Raw genomic sequence first — 11,067 nt, 5'->3', positions numbered from 1 at the left:
AAAAGAATGGGGACCAAAAAATGGCTCTTTGACTTTGTGACATGAAGATGACCTTTGGAAGAGCTGTTTCTGTGGGGCTCTGAGGATACGAACGAGACTGAGTGTGCAGCCCATGCAATGAAACACTGCTTAAGTCACATAATTCTGTCCTTCAAAAACCAAAGGGCTTTACGTTTGGAGCTTATTTTATGTGTGTTGATTCTGATTTCTCCATTATCACACTGGCATGATTCACATTCCACTGGCCACTAGCTACTGAACAATCCTTTTGTTTCGTTTGCTGACATAGATTTGGCTCAAGCCTCACAACATACCTGTGAGGCTTCGTCAGAAGGGTTAAGCTTCCTGAGTAATTTATTTGTCTCCCGCGCTTCTGTCATGACAAAACCGAGGTAGCAGGGAGCGAGCTGTGAGGCGCTTAGCATGCTAACCAGGGTGCCCGGCCATGAACATCCACCATCTATCACAGAGCAAAGCCAGCCGGAATTCCTCACACAGACCTCACAGGCCTTCACTTCCCGCACTGCTGCCGGAAATTCAGGAATCGGCATGTTTCGTTATGTTTAGCTTTCCTGGGCGTCTTCAAACATCTGACATAGTCACCGGCATTTTTGAGCATTCTCTCTTCCCATCTCTGAGTAGGTACAGTCGGTACTTATACCTGCTGACTTTTACACTGTGATTCACAGCTGAAGTACATTTGGGCATGAGACCACTGTATTAAGTTCCTTTGGGAACTGATTCCAAAAAGATAGACAAACCAGAGTTCACTTGGGGTTGGGTAACACAAGGTTCCAGAGTGGATAGGACGGCAGAATTTACTTATAAAGATCATTAATGTGTAAGCAGGAAGAGTCAGGCTAACTAAGCGTTAAATGGGAATTTAACTACCCGTAACTCTGGGATCAAGGTGAACCTAAAACAGCACCCAGCCAAGAAAACGAGATTGACTGACAGCACCGAAGGGTTATTAAAACTGTTTTCTACAAAACAACTCTGAGGAAGCTTAACGAAGAGCTTCATTCCCACGGCTTTAGTCATTCGTTTGGACGCAAGTGGCATTCTTCTGCTGTCTACATCTCGTTCTTCACAGCGGTGGTTTGGTTTTCTGCAAACCTGAATTGTTTCCACGTGATAAGGATTGACTTGTTCTGTGTGTTGTCTCCTGGAATGCAGATCACTCAGTAGCCAGGCGACGAAGTCATCAAATTGTTACTTCTCTTGAGACACAGCTCTTAAGCGGGAAATAGAAGCGCGTTTTTCATGGGGAAGATGGAAGTCTGAAGCAGACTCACTGCACGGATTTAGAAGTGATAGTGAAGTAAAAGTTGGATGGAATGCCACGGCAGATTGACCAGCAACGATCCGAGGCGATGACTCCCCACGCAGGCTGAGCTGAGGGACGCGGGAGGACTCGCTGGGCCATTTTCTCCACGTCGTGTCAGGTGAGTGCTCTGTGGGTGCAAAGGAGACGAGCCGCTCAGGAGGACACCAACAGCAACGGCCCTGCACACAGGGCCTCATTCCATCCTCACGCCGGCGCTGTGAGCTGGAGATCAGTGTCCCCTTCAAGGAATGAGCACCTGACATTCAGAGGAGTGACATGTCACAGCCACTCGGAGCACCGCTGGCACCTGAGCTCATGGATCAGGTCCCAGAGGCCATATTATTAATCACTGGTCCCTGTAACACATGCGATTTCCGTGAGTGCCGTGCATTTCTTTGTAACATCCAAACCTGTTTGTTTCAGTACTTCTTTAGGTGCTGGCTGGGCTTGAAGGTGACGTGGAGGAACTAAAAGCAATATGCTTGTTAAAAACCATCTACATTTTGGCGGTCATTCAATTATGTGCAAGGCCTATAAAAATAATTTTAACATTTAGTGAGGCAGAAATTGAGCATATCTTTTTCTCTTCTAATGAGAGCTTTTTGATATTATCAGAATGTTCATGTATTTTGTTTCCTGTAACAAGGCTGCACAGTTTTATATAGAAAGCAATGTTATCAAGACACAATGTCCCTTTGAGAACTTAATAATTAATTCCAATGGAGACAAACGAGTAGACTCAGGGAAGCAGCAGAATAAATATTGACATAGACAAGCGATGTATGATTTGGTCAGCTGCCTGAAATTCTTTCTCAAGGTGAGCGTAAAAGTGTCACACTAAGACAACTAAACAGAGCAGAGCCCACCAAGAAGATGGCTCTATGAGAAAAAAGTAAAATGACTTATCATAATAAAGGAGCTGTAATGAAGAAAGGGAGAACAAAACTTTTAAAACTATAGAGTGTCAGGAAATGTTCCCATCGTTAGAAAAAATAAGACAAGTAAGGGTGATTTAAGAGTGGATGGTGTGTGTGGTTTTTTTTTCTTTTATCTTTTTTATTTCTAAAATGTGTTAAATATGCATGGATTTTTAAGAACAAACTTTTTAAAAGTCAGCCATTTTATTTGCTCTGTGTTAAAATGATTGTATGAAAAAGAATGGGCCTGCAGGATCTTTTAACCAGCAAACACCTGAAAACACACAAACTTACTCAAAGTACTTAACCATTATACTAGACTGCCTCCTTCAAGCAACTGGAAAATTTTCATCATTAGTCATTCAGTGAGAATAATCTTTAACAGTATTTCATGCAAATTGCCTTGAAAAACAAGAGAAACTAAAATACTTAAAACACATAGCAAAGCAGTTTTTTGTCATAGCTTTAGCAAATTCTGGGCTAGCAATGAAATGTGAGTTTCTCTTTGCTGTTTTCATATTAAGGTTTGGTAGAGATGTTTAACGGCTGTCGATGCCAGTTTGCAGAGGAATACTGCTTAAACAGGACTACATACTTGTTCTTTACTACCTCTTTAATGTGTTGCCTTGTCTTAGACTGACCTATTAAATACCTTTCTAAAAATCTAAACTACAATGAGGATGGTGAAAAAAGCAAACTGTCTCAAATTGACCATGATGAAACACTGCTATATTCTTTCTTATGTTTGTTTTTTGTTTTTTGGTTTTTTTTTTTGCTATGAACAATTTTTCAAATGCTTCATGTTGTGTTGTCTTAACAACATTAGGCAAAGTCATTAAACAAATTAGCCACTGGCTAAAATTTACTGTTAATATTCTAAGATTTGGTGGGGAAGATGCTTTGCGCTAAATATGGGCACATAAGTAAACCTCTATGAGGGTCTGGAAATGGGAGAGTGATGTATGTCTTTCTTCAGGATGTGTTTTACAAGACAGGAAGAAAGCCACTTAGAGCGGTCGTGAAGAATTCTTGGCCTGGAGCCAGTGCCTGGATCGGCCACTGGCCATCTGACCTGTGAGATCTGAAGATGCTCTCAGCATAGCCTTGTGGGGAGGGGGAGATAGAGACGCACTTAAAGGGCATGTAGGCGGCACTCCGCAAATGTCGCTGCGGAGTGCTGCAGATCTGTGGGGAGAGGAAGAGGGGAGACCCGTTTGAGTTCCAGAGAGCGCTGTGCTCTGCAAGTACACAATGCCACGCACACTTTAAACAGATTATTGCACGCTAAATATCCATTCCTGAAAAAACTACAAATGTTACGATGTTCGCTGGAAGGCTATTTTACAGGATAATTATATGATTTCTGAGGAGCACTTAAAAGTGAATTATAGGGTGCAGTTTCCATGTTCTCAGAGAACTAATGGGTTTCTTTTCACTGTCCTTTAAATTCCACCCCGAAATCTCCTGGCATGCCCTATCATTCAGCCGCAAAGAGGATGAAACTATATTTTGCTCCCTGGTGACATACAACGATTAGTCATTGTCCCATGAAACGGCACCTGACACTTAACCCATCCTCGTGGCCTTTCAGTTAGCTGCACAAGAGAACCACTTTTCCTTTCGGTGGAAGGTGCTTTGATTTTCATCGTCTTCCCCATACAGATTTTACCCAAAGGAACCAAGCTGTCACTCACACCATGTGAAGCAAGACTGACATCACCTCCACCTAGCTCTGGCTGGTTAGAGGCTTTCTCAGTATGCAAAGACCGGGTAGGTCATCTAGTCCACCTTCTGGTACGAGAAAACCCACTTTCATGGACTGATTAAAGATTTCGCTCCATTTTTCTTGTGGCCATGTCTTTCAGCCCGTCGGGTTCTCCATTATTTCCGTTTGTAACCTCCCCAACAGGCCAAGAGACCGAGTCAGGCCTGCTCATCACTCCTCCTCAAACGCCACCTCCAACACATACCGTGCTGGTTTTACATATTGTCCAAATACAGTAAAGCCTGGGAAGGGAGAGGGGGCGTATAATGACAGATTTTGAATGTTTCATATCCTCTCTACTTATTTAGTGTCACTAAGCTTTTGCACTCTGAATATGGCCTCCCCAGTCTTTTGAAACTCTAAGTGTCCCTCACGAGGATTTGTGAATGATGCTGACATAGCGGTCACCTAATTCACATTTCCCAGACGGTAATCTGCCGAGCGCATGCTGAGGGACGCTTCCCCAAAGCGACTTCACGGTCATAGAACCATGCAAAAACCCGGGCAAACACAGATGAACAGTATGTCTCTACTGAAGGCGCTCTCAGACTCTTGAACACAATTGATCACATGACGAATGCCCATAAAGGAAGCGGGTATGCAGCTGTCCAAAATGCTTTCCTTTGTCTGTTGCAAAGAAAGGGCGTGGAAAGCTTTTGCAGAACTAGCGTTTCAAGGATTCTGTTTTGGAAAAGGTTGCTCTGAAATACAGGATATTTCCTAGAATGGAGGTGGGTTAAGATGGATTTGAGGCTGGTCCAGCAGCGTACTTCCTTGGGGAGCCAATGAGAAGGGCAAGGACAGAGTGGGGCCCGCGAGTCTGCCCAGGGAATGCAAGGGAGGGGGACATCACCTTCACCGGAGCCCGTCCAAAGAGGGCATCCCACAGAGGAGCAGGGTGTGAAGGGGGACCCCACGGAGGGGGAAGGTGGGAAGTGGGACCCCACAGAGGCATTCGGCCAACATCAAAATGTATCCGGACAGAGGGCAGACTGAGTAAGGCACCATGACCTCCCCTGCTTCGCACAGGTGCCAGCCAGACGTCTGATAGGCGCCCCCGACTGTGCTGCTCTGCACCCAGAAGCCCACCTAACACCTCTCCATGTCGAGGTCCAAGCGGCTCTTCTGGCATTCTCTGTTTCCCTCTTTTCTGGTTGCCAGCCTTTAGGGAGGCATTTTGCACCAAGAAAGTGAAGGGATTATGAATCTAAGTCATGACTAGACGTTTACTCAGTTCCTTTAAGAAGCTAAGCCTCGTATTGGTTCTCAGATTTCTTCTAGTGTACCTCTATGAAAGAAGACTATTCTTCCCAGGTATTCTTAACTTCACGATTCCTTTGAATGTTAGTATCATTATTATCTTATTTAAAACCCCATCTATGGAAAAAACTACATAATATCTCTTGAAGCCTAATCATATAAAAAATTAATATGCTGGCACAGACTATAAGCTAAGCATTAATCTTCTTCCATAACATTTCATATGTGTGTGTGTATAGTGTATCTAACCATCTTCCACTGCAAATTTTTTTTTAATTAAATTTGAGACTCCACAGCTAATTCCTTTTGTCTTATTTTTACTTTTCTTTACTTGGTGCCAGTTCACAATCCACAGTCAGTGAGGCTTTCTTGATGATGACGATAGAAACAGTAATGATTTAAAATGTGCAAAATCTATCTGAAATTCTAGGAAATATTTCCATTTTCCAAAATATTTTTCACTTCAGTTAGCAACTCAGAGGAAACATCAACAAAATGAATATCTATAGTCAGAGAAGAATTTTGCCTCAATTTATGCTATTCAACTACCTCGTCACAATACGGTGAAGCACCTTTGCAGGCCACAGAGATTTTTATTTGCGTCACAATTGGAAAACTATTTCTTGTTCTTTTTTGAATCTTATAGAAGATATTTCATTTGGCGTTTCATTTAATTCTTGAGAAGTTCACTGTTTTTTTTTTTTTTTTTTTTTACATAGCCAGCATTTCTCATTTAAACATGGCTAGGTTTTATCATAGTTTCTATTACCAGATAATTTGTGTGTAATTTTGTTTTCATGGAGACTATTTTTACCAGAAAAACACAATTCCCTATTTCTTCATCTTTAATTTGATGATGGTGAACTTATTAAGACAATAATAAATGACATAAAAATGATTGATAACAAACCTCTCGAAATAGGAACCTGAGATGCTGTCTTATCAAATTACCCCGTGAAGAGTTCTTAAAAACACTTGTAGTCATTTTTTAATCACTGTTTGACATTATAAAAGACAAAATAACAGTTCACTCACTTCGAGATTGTTAACGGGATTAATAAGCCATGGCATGAAAAGTGGGGAACACAGTATAGCGAACACTCAATAAATAGGACCTGTTATTATTTTGGTTAAAGGTATAAAGGTATGTGACAAATCCACGTGTGAAATATCACCATACTAGTGGACCACATGAATCTCCTTTTCTGGTTTACCTAAACTCTGTAAAACATAGCACGATAAAATTTTAAAAATCGAGTAAATAAAATTATATTTTAAATATTTTAAGATATATTAATTCTGACAGATTAACTAGATTTGGGAGTATGATGCCCTATGCCTTCCTTGTTTTACTAAGGTATACCCACCACCTCCTCACTGATTCTTCAAAGGCATTTTATCTGTCATTATTTAAATTCTTCAAGATCCTTTTTTTCCATTTCCACATTCAAATCCCATAAGAAATTCTGTGACATGCCTCCTGACTCACATGCGATAACATCTTTCACATCTGGACTGCCCTTACGTAATCTAAATCTTGATATTTTTTAATGCCATGGTTCACGTTGTTGGTATGCTGTTATTTTGATGCATTTGTTTTTTCTTAGTAATATAGCATGGACCATGAAATCAGAGATGTCCTTGGTACAGTGTTAGATGTGTGTGGGTAGGCAATATATAAATTAGATTTATTAAGTACGAAAAACACCAACAATGGCGACGACGTCTTAGAAGTCATCTTCAAGGCAACAGGAAAGCTTCCTAAGATTCTGTGCATCCTTTTGGATTCAGAGCTTTAGTGCTCATGTCTCTCTCTTTGCGCATCACTCTGACTCTCACAAAAATGTTTCTAGGTTGCCCTGTCCTTTCTCCCTTTATTTACTCTTTCACTTTGGGAACATCCCAACATGGCTCTGCTTTCTCTGACATACCCTGGGGCTAGGTTTTTTTTTTTTTAACATAAAATAAAATGCAACCTTTGGAAGGCTATTTATCTGTCTTCAGAAAAGGTCACGGGAAGAATGCAATGGAATTTTCGTATGGTTCATCCATCAAAAGTGCAGCTCCCTGTTGATTCTTCGTGAATTGTCAATTTCCAAAGAGCCTCGGGGACTAGCCTCATTTTTTTGAGAAGAAATCCTTGGTAAGGAAAAGAATGAAGTGATAAATAATTTTTCTGGTGTTCTCCTCTGGGAAAAACAGTCAACTTGCTCTTAGCCTCAGGCAATAGTGTTTCATGAACAGACTGGACAAAAGGAATTTGTAGTGATAATAATAATGTGAATTTGGTAGTAATGGTATAAGAAAAAAAAGAAGTTGCTGCTTAAATATGAGGCTCCTATGAATGGCCTGTGTTGGAGAAAACTAGCAAAGCCCAGAAATTAACTTAACCCAATGGAGATTGCCAAATACAGCATTATACATTGGCTAAAATAAATATCTTTTAAAAGGAACTGGAAATATCATATCAAAATTAACCTCCTATTTGGGTCCATGAGCCAAGAAACTAAAATAATCCTCAGCAAATCTCCTAGGCTTAACCATTCCTGGCACTAAGAAGAAGCATATTTTATGAGAAAAGCTGATTAAAAAATAAAACAGGAAAGGCCGCTGTGCATAGCATAGTACTGGACATTTTTGCAGCCACTTACCACACTGGAATGTGCTTGGTAAATAAAACTCTGCTACTCCTGCCATTTCACCCCTTCATTTTGACCTCGCCATCCAGTGAATGCTAATGTGAATTATTCTCCTGCTGTAACTTATCACTGCTACTCTTTAATGGCTGACATTAAATGACTGACATTGTGGTGTTGGTGAGGCCTGGTTCCTCGGGCTGGGACAGAGTAGCTAACAATCTGTGGGTTTGCTGGGCCAGACTGTTTGAGAAGGAAAATAATTTGATAAAAGGTCAAAGGTTATATCTTGGAAGAATATAATTTTTAGAGACCAATTTGAGACAATTTGATGGTTTTATCAATATCAGAATTTTTAGCACCAATGTTATAAAGATATAGAAGTATAATCTGCCCACCTTGGCAACTGTCTTCAAAATGCTGCATTTTTTCGTCCTTGGAAGTTCTAAATGAATCTTTTCATATCTTCCATCTCTCTCATTGTATGCATGTTTTCTTTTACATTGTTGGCAAATTTTCAACATTAATAATAGCTGTTTTATGGTTTTTCTGCTACTCCTACATCTTTCATTTCTAGCTCAGGCTTTACTGGTTAATGTTTCTTCTATAATGACTCATGTTTCTCTTCTTCTGTCCCTGCCTGCTAGGCTCTGCTCTGCTGCTCAGCACGTAAGCTGCACTGGATTCTGTCTTATTCCTTCAGAGAGCATGGGGCTCTGTTTCGGCATGCGGGCAAGTTACTGCAGGTTATTTTCTTCTTGATGAAATAGCTTCTGGGCTTTGGCAGACCAGGTCAACAGCAGCCGGTACTCCAGGGCTACGTCAGCCCCACAGCTAAGAGACCCTTCTGAGGAGTCTAACCGAGCCCCTGTCCCCTGTGCGCTCTCTCTGCTGGGGCGCACGCTCTTCCCTGCCCTGGGCAAGGCCCCGTGCGTTGGGTCTGCTGGCTCCTGGAGGTTCCCCCCAACTCGGGATGTGTGAGTCAGTTTTCAGCCAGAGGATGGAGGATCCTGGTGATCTCAGCAACGCCCTCCATGTGGCTCCTTCTCCCAAGAGCTCTGCCCCGTTCACGTCAGCACCCTGGCCTCCTGGACGCCGTTCTCAGCCTCCTCGATTCGGCAAGACCTCAGATTACCATGAGGAAAGCCTCTTCCTGTGTGCTGGTCCGGAGAGTCCTCCAGGAAGTAATCTGAGGCTACTTTAGGGCTCGCCTTGTTTCTCTTTTCTCAGAAACTTATACCCTGGGCCACCAGTTATCCAATGTCCGAAAGTGTTGTTCTGTCTATTTTTTGTATTCTTATAGCAGGAGGGGATTCCTGCAGCCTAGATGCTCCATCATTTTAGTGAATGTAAATTTGAGACCAATTCCTGCGAGATGATATAAAGATATGGAGGTATGGACACACAGAGACATGCTAGCAAGCAGACGGCCCACAGCATCTGTATTTCTGAGGGTGTCTGTTCTCTCTCACTGACTCAGGCACGCCGAGCAGCAACATGACAGCCGTCTACGTGGACATTTCAGGTTCTTAGAACCAGCTCTGCAGGAGGCAGGTCATCCAAGAAATGCAGAGAGACAAGACGAGGGGTCTCCTGACCTCAGGGACTACACCAATGGCAGGGACAGTGGCTGGCTGAGGTTTACCCCTTATGAAAAGACCATGTCCTTGTATATCATTCTTCATCAATAATAAAGAACGCTAAATTGTTAATACCAATTAAGGTTATTGTGTTTCTATTATATCCTGATTAGCTCACTCTGCTAATGTTTATGAATAAAAAATCACAGTATTCGTAAGGAAAGAAATACCTGACATACGACATGAATGCAATGTAAGCGGAATGAATGAAACTGAATCATCGGGTCTTCTCTCAGAAAATAAATTTGTGGGAGGGGTAGAATAATCACCTTGCTATTTTTTCTTTAACATTTAGCACTAGCCACCCTTCTGATTCTGAAGCAGTAACGGGTGAATGGGTATTCTGACCTCAAATTATCCAAAGTCAAGGATAGATATGGTAGCTACTTGCTCAGAAGCTGTGGGGGTCCTTCCAGGAGAGACTGTTTTTGGAAATACAGCGGCCCCTGCAACAGGGTGGACAGAGAAGCACACACGGGCTACCCAGGGGCCGCCCGGACCCCTGCCGTTTCAGGGGCTGCCGGTCTGCATAGCTGTCTCTCCCAGGGAGTATGTGTGTCTTCAGAACTTGATGAAAACATCAGTCTCCTTCACTTGGAGTTTCACCAAACGTAACCACCAGCCGTGGCGACTTTATAAAGCATGTAAGAGTTTCTGTGCAGAGTATAGTGCCATCTCACTTTTCTGCCCCCGACATGAATGAAAGAGTGACTCATCTAAGAATAAGGAAAGGCAACTGGATTTTCTACGAGCCGGTTACAGAACTCCGCATGACTCACTGCGAACTTGCTACAGGACCCGTGATACCTTCTCAGAAAAACAAGACTAACCTAAGCAACGGTTTTGCTGCTCTGATAAAGTTGTTTTCAGAAATAAACTTGATGCTACCTGAAAAACAATCTGCAAAAACTCCCCAAACAAGTATGTCTGAAAAAAAGTTTTGTGATGGTCAAATCTGCTGCTGAATGAAAGAGATACAGGGAGGAGAAGGAGGAAAGGAAGGAAGGAAGGAAGGAAGGAAGGAAGGAAGGAAGGAAGGAAGGAAGGAAGGAAGGAAGGAAGGAAGGAAGGGGAAGGGAAGGGAAGGGAAGGGAAGGGAAGGGAAGGGAAGGGAAGGGAAGGGAAGGGAAGGGAGGAAGGAAGGAAGTCACCTTTGCAAAGGACAGACAGCTGTCTTCCCACAAGGTCTGTGTGTCTGAATGTCAATACCTGGTTGGTACTTCTGGTTTTCCCTGCAGCTACTTTCTTCAGGAAAACGAGAAATTGTACATCCTACTTTTAGTCAAGCCATATTTGGAAGAGTCTCCCCAGGAGATTTTTGAGGATTATGAAGCAGATCCTGGAGACGCCCGCTAGCAGTCTGAAGTGTGTGAGGCAGAGGGTGTATAGACCATGTCCCTTTTAAGGAAAAGAATTTCCTGAGAGCATTAGTCTTTTCCTGAATGTGCAATTTTTTTTTTTTTTCAAATTCAACATCTCAGAGCTTAGTTGGAACACCCATTCAAGCTTACTGGCAGGTAAA

The 11,067-nt window shown here is 42.3% G+C and overlaps 1 long non-coding RNA gene across 2 annotated transcripts; it reads left to right on the top strand.

Annotated features, from left to right (window-relative positions):
• Positions 1-404: 404 nt before the first annotated feature.
• LOC118608716 lies at positions 405-9,732 on the top strand. Of its 2 annotated transcripts, XR_004953175.1 has the most exons (3): positions 405-1,445; positions 3,907-4,014; positions 8,553-9,732. It is a non-coding gene; the product is annotated as an uncharacterized LOC118608716 (long non-coding RNA). The 2 variants fall into 2 exon arrangements; XR_004953174.1 differs by lacking the exon at positions 3,907-4,014 and having other exon boundaries at positions 421-1,445.
• Positions 9,733-11,067: the final 1,335 nt, after the last annotated feature.

This window comes from Rousettus aegyptiacus, unplaced genomic scaffold (genome assembly GCF_014176215.1).
Source record: "Rousettus aegyptiacus isolate mRouAeg1 unplaced genomic scaffold, mRouAeg1.p scaffold_m13_p_10, whole genome shotgun sequence".
NCBI classification, from domain to species: Eukaryota; Metazoa; Chordata; class Mammalia; order Chiroptera; family Pteropodidae; genus Rousettus; species Rousettus aegyptiacus.
This window is presented reverse-complemented; position numbering and strand designations above follow the sequence as displayed.